The following is a 17,016-nucleotide window of genomic DNA, read 5'->3' as shown; positions in this document are numbered from 1 at the left end:
GCATTTTTCAGCTTCCATTTGCAGACAATCGACGCCGGTAATCACGGGTTGGGCGCCGGAAGCCGGCAAGATATTCGCGCGCTCGCGATCAGATAACCTGCACTGCCTGACCTGGGCTGCCTACCTCTTCTGACAGGCCCGTATATCGCTGGAACGAGACGAACTTTAACAGGATTTGTAAAACGCTGATGTAATCTCATTGACTATTTGATGGTTCCGCAAGTGGTAATATAACGCGAGGGAATTTCACGCGTGGAAATTCTACAAGTATAGCAATTCCACAAGTGGCGATATTTAAGGCGAGGAAATTCCACGTGTAAAAATTCAACGCGTGAAGATTCCACAGTTGGCAATATAACGCGAGGAAATTCCACGCATGGAAATTCCATGCGCGTAATAAATCCACAAGTAGCGATATAACGCGAGGAAATTCCACGCGTGGAAATTCAACATGCATAGCAATTCCATGCGTGGCGATATAACGCGAGAAAATTCAATACGCGTAGCAATTCCACACGTGGCGATATAACACGAGGAAATTCCATGCATGGAAATTCAACATGCATGGCAATTCCATGCGTGGCGATATAACGCGAGGAAATTCCACGCATGGAAATTCAATACGCGTAGTAATTCCACACATGGCGATATAACGCGGGGAAATTCTACGCATGGAAATTCAACACGCGTAGTAATTCCACACGTGGCGATATAGCACGAGGAAATTCCATGCATGGAAATTCAACATGCATAGCAATTCCATGCGTGGCGATATAATGCGAGGAAATTCCACGCATGGAAATTCAATGCGCGTAGCAATTCCACACGTGGCGATATAACGCGGGGAAATTCCACGCATGGAAATTCTACACGCGTAGCAATTCCACACGTGGCAATATAACGCGGGGAAATTCCAAGCGTAGAAATTCAACGCGTGACGATTCCATACGTGGCAATATAACGCGAGGAAATTCAACACGCGTAGAAACTCCACATGTGGCGATATAAAGCGAGGAAATTTCACGCGTGAAAATTCAACGCTTGACGATTCCACACGTGGCGATATAACGCGGGGAAATTCCACTCGTGAAAATTCAACGCGTAACAATTCCACACATGGCGATATAACGCGAGGAAACTCAAATAGTCGGTGTCTGTCACTAGATTTGTATTATTTTGGTAGTTGCATCAATCCTAATTTTATACAGTTTTGTTCTGAAATTATTATATTTTAAAATTCTTGTGTTGTAGAATCCTTGTACCACTAAATCCTAGTTCTATGTATTCTGAATTCTAAGTAAAGTCTAGTAATAAATCGTCTCCGGTTTTCGAGGTCTAGTTACATATCAGCGCCGACGTGCATATTTGATTTCCGTTTAATTATCCACTCGTAACCGTAAACCGCCCTGAATGCCCCGAATCCGCCCCCCTCGAGATACAACTCCGCTCGAACGCCAAGTATTTTAATAAAATTTTTAAGAACCTTCGCTACGCGTGTTTCCGCCTCGTTATTCGGGCGGGAAATTACGAGGAATTTTGTTCGCTACAAGAGCGTGGGATTTTATTCGAAATTTTAGGTTATGGAATAATACAAGTATCTTCTTGTTTTGTACGTGTATTACTTTCATATCGTTAATCGTATATGATTTTTCTGTCGAATTAATTTTTGTGGGAAATTGATATGTGACTGTCACATGTGTTGATATGTGTGATATGTTCATGTGTGCAATGTTAAAGTATTTTATATGTGCTCATATGTGTAGTATATGTACTACATTTATTCTAAAATTGTACATTAATTACATAACATATATCGTAACAGACACTATACTTACTTATATGACACACATGAGCTAACATGACACATACGATAACATCTGTCCCAAAATTATATGTTCTATGTATTTGAGTTGCTGTATGTATGTCTACATGATACATTTTAGTAACAGATATGTACGTAACATATAACGAAAAACATTGTTCATATAACACACACATGAGCTAACATGACACACATGTAACATATATTCTAAAATTGTATATTCTATGTATTTGAATGTTGTATATTCTATTGCTGTATGTCAATATAATATATTTTAGCACCAGATACATGCATAACATACATCGTGACAGAATTTTTATATGACTCACATATGAGCTAATATAACATATGGTAAGACATGTATAACATATATGTAAAATATTGTATTTTATTGTATTGTACAATATGTATAATATCGTATCATATTAAATATGTAATAAATATGTGATTAGTCAAGAATAAACACACGTGTCACACACCTCCATATATGACATATGCCATATATTGCAACATAAAGAAAGATTAGTCCAAATCTTCCATACCAAACACATTTAGACGGAAGCTTCTAAAATATCCTTAAAATATCCTACTTAAAAAATGTCCTCGAATATCTAAAGATCGATGATGTTTTCCCATAAAATTACCATCGCATTTCCCGCCATTTACTTTCAGGAAAACCGACTAATAACATGAGCCGTGGCCACAGTGTTACGGCCGCGCTTCCGGAGCGGAAACGGTGGCCGCAAATGAAATTATAAAAATTCCATAAACAGCGAACGCGCGTTGTGTATGGTTTTTTCTGTAATTTTTTTTTCACCTTCGTGCTCGTAACTCAACAACGTGTCCGGTGTTTCTGTGCGACCGGCGCCGTTAACCAGCGGCCATTTATCAGCAAGAACGTAACGCAGCCTGGCATTAACAATGTTTCCTACTCTCCCGTTTAAGGGAACACGATCCTCCCTCGTCGCTTTTCTTTTTCCCGCCTTTTTCTTCAACCCCGTGTCGCGCGAAAACTATGGCCGTAAATATAGTTTTTCACGGGTCGGAATTCTCATTCGTGTCAGGGGAATGTAAATAAGCTCTCGATTTTATAAATATGTATTTAATTTTATATTTTCAGTGTTTGATTATTCAAATTATCTTTACTCTGTTATTTAGTTAATTATATTATTCCTGTAATTAATTTTTAATCAAAAGACTTGAGGAAGTTAGTGACAAGACGACACTGACGGTCCGCGTGAGAAGTAATCAAAATGGCCGCCGCATTTTTGCAGTACACTTCAAAAATATAAACAGTGTTTGCAACTGTATCGTGTAATATTTTACTTGCTATTTACAAGATTTCTTAATAGATATTTGGCATCAGGTTAATATTAAAAGTATTAAAAATATTACGGTATGTAGTGTTAAGTACTTCGCATGCAGCATGTACACCATGGTGCGTTGTCATGCAACAGAAACCAACTTCCTGGCGCTCGATATTCGGGCCTCACACGAACGATCTTCCACAAATGTTCCATAACACCCAGATAATATTCGCCATTAACATTTTGTCCCTATGGAACGAATTCCCGAAGTATTCCTTTAGAATCGTAAAAGCAAATTAACATTGTCTTCTCGAGGGACTTCTGGAATCGCAATTTTTTGATTTTGGAGAGCCTGGAGATTTCCACGTAGCACTTAGGCGCTTTGTTCGAGGTTCATACTTGAAGCACCGCGTCTCGTCACTAGGTACAATTGATTCCAGGAATGTACAGTTTCGTCTGGCTGTTTTGATAAGATCCTCGCAATATTCAACGCTCGCAATTTGTTGCGCTCGCCCGTGATTTTGTGACACGGTGACGAAAGGTTCTGTCGCATTAAACGCTATAAGTTTACAATTCGTTGCTCGATTCCAATATTGATTGTTTCGCTTTGTAGGGGAGGTATACTGTTTTCAGATAACATACTGTTTTAATAGATAGTAACAGTACTGCAAGTATAAAAGTGCCTCCACAAGAGTTTTTAGTTCAATCGCCTTAGCAGACAGTTCCGAATAGGACAGCATTTTTTGGAAGATAAATGAAGTCCAGCATCAGATACGCAGAGCCTAGGTTGCTCAAGAATTTCTAATTAAGATGTTCCCTTCTCGTTGCCACGTGTAACGGTTTGTTACTCCGGCGAGATAATACAGATGTTAAGGATAATGTGATTTACTGGGGAGCTGGGACAACACTTTGCGTTACAACTGCTAGAGAGTACCTAGAGGACATTCCTTTTTCACACCGCCAAACTGCGACTTCATGCTTAAATACGTGCGTAAGTTATTTAGTTACACGGACAAAGTGGACTCAAATACAAGGCTCAAGTCTCTTTAGACTATGTGTCTCATTCAGAATGCAAAATTTGGGATTTATTGGTCCATGATACTTTATTTCAAATGAAAGTTTTTTACAGCCGTACTGGTCTTTAGATGAAGGTTATTGACAGCCATGCTTGTCCTTAAATGACCTGACTTTAGACAGTTCAAGCTAGTAATTATTGCCACAACATTAAGGCACTTAAAGAAAGTTAAAATGTTAAGCAAATTTCACCTTCAATGATCCTTGATGATATACGTTACAATTTGAATCTAACCAAAATTTCAATTAGAATGAAAATACGAGTCGGGTCACAACTGCAGAGTGCGTCACGAGTGCGTCATTATTATAGCACTACAAAGTGCGTCATAACTGTGTCATTACTGTAGAACTACAGTGTGCGTTATGAGTGCGTCATTATTATAGAAATACAGAGTGCGTCACGAGTGCGTCATTGCTGTAGAACTGAGAGTGCGTCACGAGTGCATCCTTATTGTAGACCTGCCGAGTGCGTCACGAGTGCGTCAATATTCTAGAACTGCGGAATGCGTCATGAATGCGTCATTGCTATAGAACTGAGAGTGCGTCACGAGTGCGTCAATATTCTAGAGCAACAGAGTGCGTCGCGAGTGCGTCACGAGTGCGTCATTATTGTAGAGAACTACAGAGTGTGTCACGAGTGCGTCATTGCTGTAGAACTGAGAGTGCGTCACGAATGCGTCAATATTCCAGAACTGCGGAATGCGTCATGAGTGCGTCATTGCTGTAGAAATGAGAGTGCGTCATGAATGCGTCAATATTCTAGAACTATAGAGTGCGTCGCGAGTGCGTCACGAGTGCGTCATTATTGTAGAACTAGAGTGCGTCACGAGTGCGTCACAAGTGCGTCGTTATTATCGTTCAAAGTTTAAGGAACCCCAAATGAGATAACCAATGAACCATAAGACAGAAAATCTGCAGGGTCCACCATTTTGTCCGCTGTCCATCACGTAACGTCGCCGACCGTTTTCCCACAAGTTAACGACTGAACGCAAGGTGGCCTCCCGGCGTCCAGGTTTCAGCGTGACGGTCGCACACGCGGTAGCAATCGGTCCGGCGAGCATTCGGATCGCTTCCTGAAGTTCCCGTGGCACACCGATCGGTACACGGGCCCCGGAAGATCACCGGGTATACGTCTCCCGCGGGGAAACGCACCATTTATCCACGTCAGCCTCATTCACCAACACCGGTGTCCGGGGCCGCAATCTACGATCCTTACCCACGTGACGGTGCCGCACATAAATATACTCGATGCACGCGCGCACGCACCTCTCCCTGTCCTCGTTCCGTCCTCTCGTGTCCTCGTTGCAAGCTCGAGTACGAACACGCGAGACCGCGTGGAACACACGTTCCCTGATCAGGGACCACTCGATTCGTGTGTTCATATGTGTGTAGACACGCGTGGAACGACCGCGGCAGATTCACACTGAGGCATCCTGCTGCTTGGGCGGCTCACCGCGGATAGACGTCGCGATAAAACGCGGTTAACACGGAAATTAACCGTTATATCTTTGCACTTATTTACTCTTACAACGGCAGATAACCTAGCGAGCGCGCTGTATTTTACATAATAAGATCGGCTAGGATCCGTTAACGACTTTAACCGATTCGGCGGGCTGCGGCACAGGTAGCTGCGCAGCGGGTTTAAATCCCTGGGACGCGGAGATTATAGGGTAGACAGGGCTGTCGATCTCACGATGACTCTGCGAATCTCGCTGTGGGAACTTGAGAATTTTATATCTAAGATTTTACTGAAACTACAGATTTTGAAGTATGTACAAGATAGAGAAGTTTGCGGTGATCTTTATCAAGGTTAGGTTAGGTTAATTCACTATAAGGTTAGGTGAGGTAGATTTCCTATGTCCCAAATTTCTGAATGCAGTCATTATGAAATTTCTACATTGTCAAATCCCCAGAATCTCATATACTAAATCCCTATATCACATACTTTCGTATATTGCCAAACTAGGACCCCAAATTCATAAATGTGTTCTAAATTTCTAGATCCATATAGTCATCAAATTAGATTTCTATTTCGTCAAATCCCTAGGTTCCTACATCTGTAAAACCACAGATCACCAAATCCCTAAATTCCTATGTCCTAAATCCCTATATTATACACCTTCGTATATTGCCAAACTAGGACTACAAATTCATAAATTACTGTCTCCTAAATTTCTAAATCCACATAGTCATCAAATTAGATTTTCATCTTGCAAAATCCCTAGATTACCATATTTTTAATCCCATAAATCACCAAATTCGTAAAATCCTATGTCCTAAATCCCTATATCCTGAATCCCTATGTCCTAAATTCCTATGTCCTAAATCCCTATATCCTCCATCCCTTTATCCTAAATCCCTATGTCCTAAATCCCTCTATCGTAAATCCCTTTATTCTATATCCCTATGTCCTAAATTCTTATGTCTTAAATCCCTATGTCCTAAATCCCTTTATCCTAAATCCCTGTGTCCTAAATTCCTATGTCTTGAATTCCTATGCCCTAAATTCCTACGTCCTAAATCCTTACATCCTAACTTCCCATGTCCTAAATTCCTATCTCCTAAATCCTTATATCAATGTATCTCGTACCAACTTCCTACATCCCTAAATTCCTAAATTCTCAACAACCTACATTCCCACATTCTCCACACTAAAATCCCAAAACCCAAAATCAACTTCCACAAACACCAAATTCTTCCTCCTTCCTCCAAACAACCAACTTCATATTTCCCCCCCGAACACTTTCATCATAGTACAATTTTCTCAATAGCAGCATAGTATTCTAAAAGGCAATACATTTCAGTGTAAGCTCATAGTGCGTCGCGAGCGGTCCACCAGATGACTCTCCTTCCCGGCACGCATCCCAGATCGGATGCTGGCGGGACCAGTTCCATCTCCAACCGGCGTGGCTCGCCGCGTCCCATCAGCCCGGTGTCAGTCTGAATAGCTGGCCGACCAATCGGACGACGGCTTTATCTCCGTCCGGTCTCCCCATTGGCTGGAACAGGTCGGGTTTCTATCGAGCGGGCGTCGGAAGGCCGCGCCTAGCAGAGAGAGCTTGCTGCTGTGGACCTGGGGTTAGTGTACCTTCGCGTTCCCCTCCAGCAGGTCGGACAAGGACACCGAGAGAGGGAACCGTGGGGAGGGACAGATAGACCTAGTCGTCTTCTTCTTCGTTAATATTGCTTTCAACCGTCCCTAGGCTGTTTCGAAAGTCCTGATCGATATGACGCCGCATCCCCGTCTTCTGCGGGACCTCTCACCCTTCCGATAGGGGGAGCGTCTTACCTTCCCTCTTGCTGCTGCGGAGTGCTTGATTGAGAGGTCTTCCCGGGTTTTTTGCTCCTTAAGGGCTGTCTCTAGGATTAGTGCGACTTTTACCAAAACCACCCTTTTATTTTACTCTTGTTTATTTATATTTTTTATTATACATAAATTTTTAGTTGTACAAAATTTTTTGATAGCTTGAAACTGATGATACATGTATGGGTTAGGTTAAGTTTTAGGTTAGCTTTAGGTTCAATCAATGTTGACGTTATTTTATGTTGCCCCTATATTATTGTATAGCGTAATGTACTGATTTGTTTATCCTTTTGCCAAGGATGTGCCTATCCTCCGAGCAAAAAAGTAATGTGATTCTTGAGGTTTACGTAAGGTTTAATTTGCAAAGGCGGTTAACGAACCTGGGATATATCGAGAGGGAGAGAGCAGCACTCCAGAGACACGATTCTGTCGCGGACGATGAATTTCCGTCGCGTTGCACCGTCCAAATATAGTCGGTCGTTTGTGGAGAGGCGAATCCAGAACTGGTCGCGGGGGACAATGCGTCTAACTGTCGTGATTCGATCGAGAGGGGCAAACGGAAGAGAAAATCTGTTCCTGAATTCTGGAATCAGCGCAAAAACAGGTGCATCAGCTCCGAACTTGGTGCACCATTTGGGTCGTTACTGCTACTTTGGGAGATGCTTTTTCGAGAAGACGTGTGCTTGTAAGTTTCTCTTGTGATCTGAATCTTTTTGATATTGTAACTGTTGTGGATTCAAATGTGTACGAGTTTTGAAGTCGTGCAAATTATGTAGTTGATGTGGTGAAAGTCTATTTGATGTCTAATGTGATAGGCAAAGTCTTGATGGCAGACTAATGTGGTAATTATGTTTTATGAAGTGAACAACTCTGTTATTAGTGAGGGAAGGTTGGATTAGAAGGTGATTAGAAGGCTGGAGGTTAATCAGTCAGATCAGAGTTGTAACATTCACAACTCCCCATCGTTTTTTGCTGTGCACTCACATGTGGATGTGCCAACTATTAAATATGAATGATAAAGTAATTTTATGTTGTGAAGTTTATTTAGCACATTACTTAGAAAATTACAATTTTAAAACAAAAATCATTCAGGCAGATCAGATTTGTGACGCACCACGTGCGTCAACTCCAAATTACCTACACTGTTCCTTCGAATATGAATGCTGTGCTAATTATTGCTAAATATGGACCACATAAAATTGTATATTGACATTTTATTTAGCAAGCTACTTAGAAAGACAGAATTATAAAACTAATATCATTCAGTCACATCAGATTTGTGACGCACCACGTGCGTCAACTTCAAATTACCTACACTGTTCCTTCAAATGTGAATGCTGTGCTAATTATTGCTAAATGTGGACCACATAAAATTGTATATTGACATTTTATTTAGCAAGCTACTTAGAAAGACAGAATTATAAAACTAATATCATTCAGTCACATCAGATTTGTGACACACCACGTGCGTCAACTTCAAATTACCTACACTGTTCCTTCAAATGCGGATACTGTGCTAATTATTGCTAAATGTGGACCACATAAAATTGTATATTGACATTTTATTAAGCAAGCTACTCAGAAAGACAGAATTGTGAAACTAACATCATTCAGTCACACCAGATTTGTGACGCACCGTATGCGTCAACTTCAAATTACCTACACCGTTCCTTCAAATGTGCATACTGTGCTAATGATCAAATGTGGATAATACACTAACTGTTATGAAAAATTCGTTGAAAAAATTGTTTCTTTCAAAAAAAAATTTCGTGTTACCTAATTAAATGTAATACCAGGGGTGCCACCTAAAAAGTCCCCAAAAAAATTCCCTCAAACTTCGAATTTATTCATTAATTTATCTTCGTTTAATCTTATCTTCATTTAATTTAATATCTTCATTTAAAAGACACGAAAAAGAAATTATAGAGTACACTCGATCGAATAATTCTCGTAATACAAAGAGAAATTACACTTGATCGTCGAGTTCTCGAGTGTCGCGCGTGACAAACGGTCAGCGATATTAAAATCGTCGGCGGTACACGTTTTTCGTGCGGGACGATCGTAGCGGGCCCATTCCGGCAACAATTTGTAACCGTATGCGTGAGTGACGCGTGACTAACCGTTTGCGTGTCACGTCATTTCTCTTTCGCGCTCGCGAGTGCCTCTTCCCCATTGAGAGGCACCGATTACAAATTAATTGAGAGTGAAACGCGAACGCGCGACGAACGCTTTGAAAACGACGTCGCGGCCGCTAATCATGAATAATGAACACCGGCCCGCCGCTGAAACGCGCCGCATTTCGAGCAATAATTTTAAGCGGCCCCGTTCGGAACCTGTACATCGTTCTACGATCTACAATATTGCAGACATTCATCAAGAATTTCGTAGCTTTTCATTCGAAGATCAAGAATACCATAGGTTTTGATTCTAAGATCAAGAATACCACAGGTTTTCATCGTATGACCAAGAATATAGCAAACTTTCATCCTACTACTTCATCCTTCACTAAGAGACTATGCTACACCGATGCTGCAATCATAATGCTGCAAAGAAGTCAGAAAATTCTATGATCAAGATGTGCTACTACACCTTCCTGAACGTGGATTTCAAGGGTTTGTAGCAATGAGCAGTTCTTCAGATCTTTTCAGAGTCGAAGTGGGAGGATAAGTCAGATTTGACAAGTGATATGTGGACACCTAGGATACAAATAAGGTTATAGCGCTCTTATAAGAATTGTGGATGGACAAATTATTTGTGGAGAGGTTGAGGAACATTTTGGGTCAGAGTTTGGTGTATGTTGCATGTGGATGAGTTGAAGGGTTGCGGAGTTATGAGATGAAATGTGACATGTAGACACCTAAGGTAGAAATGTGGTTATCGCGCTCTTATGAGAATTGTGGATGGACAAATTATTGGTGGAAAGGTTGAGGAACATTTTGGGTCAGAGTTAGGAGAACTAGCTAAATTCCCGAATTCCCAATTTCCTAGATATTGAGATCTCTACATCAACAAATTTCTACCCTCCCAAATACCAAAATTCCCAAATTCTTACATTCCCAATATTCCACCCTCCCAAATTGTTAAATTCCCAAATTCCTAAGTTCTCAAATTCTAAAATTCCTGAATTCTCACGTTCCTAAATTCCCACGTTCCGAAATTTCTACGTTCCCAAATTCCCACGTTTCAAAATTTCCACGTTCCCAAATTTCCACATTTTCAGATTTCCACGTTCCCAAATTCCCACGTTTCAAAATTTCCACGTTCCCAAATTTCCACATTTTCAAATTTCCACGTTCCCAAATTTCCACGTTCCCAAATTCCTACGTTCACAAATTCCCACGTTCTCAAATTCCCACGTTCCCAAATTCCCACGTTCCCAAATTTCCAAGTTTCCAAATTCCCATATTCCCAAACTCCCACATTCCCAAATTCCCACATTCCCAAATGTCCACGTTCCCAAATTTCCACATTTTCAAATTTCCACGTTCCCAAATTCCCACGTTCCCAAATTTCCACGTTCCCAAATTCCCAGGTTCCCAAATTTCCACGTTCCCAAATTCCCACGTTCCCAAATTTACACGTTCCTAAATTTCCACATTCCCAAATTCCCACATTCACAAATTCCCACGTTCCCAAATTCCCAGGTACCCAAATTCCCACGTTCCCAAATTTCCACGTTCCTAAATTCCCACGTTCCCGAATTTCCACGTTCCCAAATTTCCACATTCCCAAATTCCCACATTCCCAAATTCCCATATTCCCAAATTCCCACATTCCTGAATTCCCACATTCTCAAATGTCCACGTTCCCAAATTCCCACGTTCTCAAATTCCCACGTTCCCAAATTCCCAAATTTCCAAATCTCAAAATCCTTGAAACTCTCATCCCCCAATTCCCCACATCCCTAAATTCTCAAATTCCCAAATTCCCGAATACTGAAATCCCTACCACCCCAAATCTCTCCATTCCCACCTTCCCAAACTCCCAAATCCCAAAATCCTCAAAACCCTCATCCCCTAATTTCCCAAATCCCCAAATCACCCTCCCAAACTCCTACCTCCCATCTCCCTAAATTCCCACACCAAACTCTAAAATCCCCAAAAATCCTTCCAAAAAAAAATTACCTTCCCTTTTCCCTTCCTTCATCCAACAATAGACTTGTCTCCCTCTTTCTCCCTTCCTCTCCCTCTCTAAACTCTCTCTATGCTTCAGAATCTAAAGAATTACTTAAAAATTCGCCTACCTCAAAACTAGCACCCATAACAATAACCCTAACATACATATAGCACCCATAACAATAACCCTAACATACATATAACACCCGTAACAATAACCCTAACATATAGCACTAATATAATAGCCGTAAGACACCCCAAGAAAAAACTTGCTATACATCTAAGAAAAAACTTCAAGGTCATTCGTAACGAGAAGAATCGTCAGTTCCGATGCGTCAGCCCGACTGTGGGCAGGCGTCGCTGAACGAGGACGGACGGCCTTAGCGCGCAAACGCGTCGACGTCGACGTCGAGTGATCCGTCGACCCCACCCCGCCGGGGGGTCGAACCCCTCTATTCCGGCTCGTCGACGTCCGCCCCTGGCGCTGGCTGGCCAGCCCAGGATCGTAATATTACGCCGACGGAGAACAGCTTCCCTCTGCCACTCTCTCCAACGAGCTTATCCGCTTCCAGTGGCGCGCACAATTTTACCCTCGCCGGCCAAAAAAGAGGAGCGTCTCTTCCGGTTCGATACGATTCCGCGCCGCGCCGGTTCCAACGTGCTGCGGGACCAGGTGATACACTTATACGGACTGACTGATAGCACGGGGTAGACGGGCTTGTAGACGAGTTTATACGACGGAGGTGACTTGTGAACGTTGGATGAACTGATAGGACGGGGTACCTTGTAGAACAGAAGAATTTATGCAACGGAGGTGGATTGTGAAACGTTGGACAAACTGGTAGGACGACGGACGAGTTTATACGACGGAGGTGACTTGTGAATGTTGGACAAATTGATAGGACGACGAGGTAGACGAATTTGTACGACGGAGGTGGATTGTGAAACGCTGGACAAACTGGTAGGATGACGGACGAATTTGTACGACGGAGGTGACTTGTGCAATGCTGGACTAACTGATAGGACGGGGTATCTTGTAGGACGGACGAGTTTATACGACGGAGGTGGCTTGTGAAACGTTGGACTAACTTATAGAAGGACAGGTTACCTTGTAGACGAATTTGTACGACGGAGGTGGCTTGTGAAATGTTGGACTGACTGATAGGACGTACCTCGTAGAACGGACGAGTTTATACGACGGAGGTGGCTTGTGAACGTTGGACAAACTGATAGGACGAGGTATCTTGTAGGACGGACGAGTTTATACGACGGAGGTGGCATGTGAAACGTTGGACAAACTGATAGGACGTACCTCGTAGAACGGACGAGTTTATACGACGGAAGTGGCTTGTGAACGTTGGACAAACTGATAGGACGAGGTATCTTGTAGAACGGACGAGTTTATACGACGGAGGTGGCGTGTGAAACGTTTGACTGACTGATAGGACGTACCTCGTAGAACGGACGAGTTTATACGACGGAGGTGGCTTGTGAACGTTGTACGAACTGATAGAACGACGGACTAGCTTGTGGAATGACAGACAAAGTGATAGAACGACAGACTACCTTATAGAACGTTGGATAAACTGATGGAACTATAGATTGATAGGAGGGTGGACAATGTGAGAGTACAACGGACAATGTGAGAGTACAATGGACTGCGTTATAGAACGACGGAGTAGGTTATGGAACGTTGGACAAACTGATAGAACGACGGAGTAGGTTGTGGAACGTTGGACAAACTGATGGAGTGATAGATTGATAGAAGGGTGGACAAAGTGAGAGTACGACGGACAATATGAGAGTACGGGACTATGTTATAGAACGTTGGACAAAGTGATAGAACGCCGACAATTTGATGAAACTGCCTTATTGAACGACGGACGATTTGAGAGTACGACGGACAAAGTGAGAATACGACGGACAATCTGAGAGTACGACGGACAAAGTGAGAGTACGACGGACAATCTGAGAGTACGACGGACTAAGTGAGAGTACAAGGGACAATTTGAGAGTACGAGGGTCTACCTGATAGAAGGATAAATTGATAAAAAGCTCGACAAAGTGATAGAACGTTGGATAGATTGGTAGAAGGTCACACAAAGTGTGAATAGAAGAACTAAGGGTTGGAAATTATAATAATAAGAAAGTGTGAAAGAGTGATAAGAGTGAACTGATAGTGTTTGTAGCATACAAACACACAAATGCTATGTGAATTTTTTGGATTTTGAGTATTTTTTTAAATTTGAGTGTAGATAGGGTGTTTCGGCTGTGACGAGATGTGGAGATAGACGTGTTGTGATTCGAAGAGGGTCTGGAATCTGCGGATGTAGAATTTTGGATACGAAATCTTGTGGAAGTGGGGAGACCTGTGTTCCATGATTTTGGTAAATTTTTTTTCATTTAGTTCTGTTAAATAGAAATTTGGGGTGAAAGTGGCAAGCTTGATTTTAGGAGAGATTCGATGACTTTTGTGAATATTTTTAGTTAGGGGTTCTTAGATAACTGTGAACGTAAGGTTTTGGGTGTATGTTCTTCTGAAAGTGACACATTTGATTTTATTGGAGATTCTGCATTTGGAAATTTAGGAATTTGAAAAATTAAAGATATTGAAACTAGAAAATTTGCAAAAAATTTGGAAATATGGAATGCTGAGAATATAGAAGCTAGAGAACTTGAGAATTTAAGATTGTGAAATTTGTGAGTTTAGATATTGAATATATGAAAATTTGAATATTTGGATATTTAGTAACCTGAGAATTGGTCTTTCGCTTTAAAAATTTGGAAATTTTTCAGTCTGAAATTTTGAAAATTTGGAAATTTATAAATTTGAAATCTTAGAAGTGTGATAATATAGAATTTAGAAACTTGTAAATTTGCAAGTTTAAAACTTTATGAACTCTACATCTTGAAATCTAATAAATTAATACATTCAAAAATTTCCAAATTTACAAACTTGCACATCTGAAAATTTAAACACTCACAAATATCCTATCTTGAAAATAGAAAAAGTCCAAAACTTGTATAAAATGCACAAAGGAACTCTTATGACCTCCATCTTGAACTCTAATAAACCACTATAACACTTTCACAAATTTCCAAATTACCAAACCTACAAACTTGCAAACTTGCAATCTTAAAAGCTAAAACACTCACAGATCTTCTATCTTGAAAATAGGAAAAAATTAAACTAGTATAAAATTCTGAAAAATAATTTCTTCTTCAAAGAAACTCTTGTGACCTCCATCTTGAACTCTAATAAACCACTATAGTACTTTCACAAATTTCCAAATTACCAAACCTACAAACCTGCAAACTTGCAATCTTAAAAGCTAAAACACTCACAGATCTTCTATCTTGAAAATAGGAAAAAATTAAACTAGTATAAAATTCTGAAAAATAATTTCTACTTCAAAGAAACTCTTGTGACCTCCATCTTGAACTCTAATAAACCGCTATAACACTTTCACAAATTTCCAAACTATCAAACCTTCAAACTTATAAACTTGCCATCTCAAAACATAAAACAAATCTTCTATGAGAAAAAAGAATCTATAAAAATCTTGAAAATAGAAAAAAATTAAACTAGTATAAAATTCTGTAAAATAATTTCTTTTTCAAAGGAATGCACCCATAATCATCCCCTGACGTTGTCCGACGGCACCGCAAGCACTCTCAATCGGCCATCACCCACATTCGATCTGGAAAAACCTCGCCACACCTGAACCAGGGTCGTCGCAGTCATTCCGTACGGAAATAGTCTCGTTCGTGGAATAAATTAATAAATTCGCGGTGCTGGATCGCTGCGACGGCAACGAACGAGCGACGGCCGACACCGGAGGACGTTAAAAGACGTCGCTGGAATTCTCCGGCGAGTTTCCAGCTGGTTAACTGAACACTCAGGTAGGTGATCGTTAAACATTTCACGCTGGATCGAGATTATTTTCTCGATGTATTCGTATTTTGTATACAGGGATAATTAGGAGTTTAAGTATATTACTTGGAATAGTTGGAGGGAAAATTGTAGTGCTTTGCAATACTTTTGATATTTTCTATTTTTACAGATTTTAATAGTTTCTATACTTTCAATTTTAGTATTTTTTTATAGTTTCAATACTTTTAATTTTGATACTTTATAATACTTTCAATTTCAATACTTGCAATTTTAATAATTTTCGATACTTTTCAATATATTCAATTTTAATACTTTTCAATACTTTCAATTTTAATACTTTTCAATACTTTTCAATACTTTCAATTTCAATACTTTGCAATGCTTCCAATTTTAATCATTTTCAATACTTTTCAATTATTTTCAATTTTAATACTTTTCAATACTTTCAATTTTAATCATTTTCAATACTTTTCAATACTTTCAATTTTAATACTTTTCAGTACTTCAAATTTTGATAATTTGAATACTTTTCAATACTTTCAATTTCAATACTTTTCAATACTTTCAATTCTAATTATTTTCAATACTTTTCAATACTTTTTAATACTGTCAATTTTAATACTTTTCAATACTTCCAATTTTAATCATTTTCAATACTTTTCAATACTGTCAATTTTAATACGTTTCAATACTTTCAATTTCAATACTTTTCAGTACTTTCAATTTTAATAATTTTCAATACATTCAATACTTTCAATTTTAATACCTTCCAATACTTTCAATTTTAATACCTTTCAATACTTTCAATTTCAATACTTTGCAATGCTTTCAATTTCAATACTTTTCAGTACTTTCAATTTTAATAATCTTCACTACTTCCAATACTTTCAATTTTGAAATTTGCAAATTCTTACATTTACAAATTGGCAAATCCACAAATTCTACATTCCAAAATTCTCATACTTTGAAAAAACCCCAAATTCTTAAACTTGCAAATTTCTAAGTCCTCAATTTTCAAATTTCCAAATATAAAAACTCCCAAATTCTCAAATTCTCAAATTTCCAAATTCCCAAATTCCCAAATTTCCAAATCTTCAAATCTCAAATTTCTAATTTTCCAAATTTCTAAATTCCCAAAATCACAAATTTCTAAATTTCTATTTCCCCAAATCTCAAATTTCCAAATTTCTAAATCACCAAATTCTCATGTTACCAAATTTCTAATTTTCCAAGTCACCAAATTCTCTAATTTCCAAATTTGCAAATCTCTAAATCTCAAATATCTAACTTTCCAAATTTGCAAATTTCTAAATTCCTAAATTTCCAAATCCCCAAATTGCCAAACCCTCAAATCCCTATATCCCCAACACCCAAACCCCCAAATCCCCAAATCCCCAAATTCCCCATTATTTATAATCGACAGGATTTCAATAAATTTAACAAGTCTCAATAATTCATCAAAAATATTTTATTAATCACATGTTCATGTCTGAAAACTT

The sequence above is a fragment of the Megachile rotundata genome, chromosome 11 (assembly GCF_050947335.1).
Source record: "Megachile rotundata isolate GNS110a chromosome 11, iyMegRotu1, whole genome shotgun sequence".
NCBI classification, from domain to species: domain Eukaryota; kingdom Metazoa; phylum Arthropoda; class Insecta; order Hymenoptera; family Megachilidae; genus Megachile; species Megachile rotundata.
Note: the sequence above shows the minus strand (reverse complement) of the source record.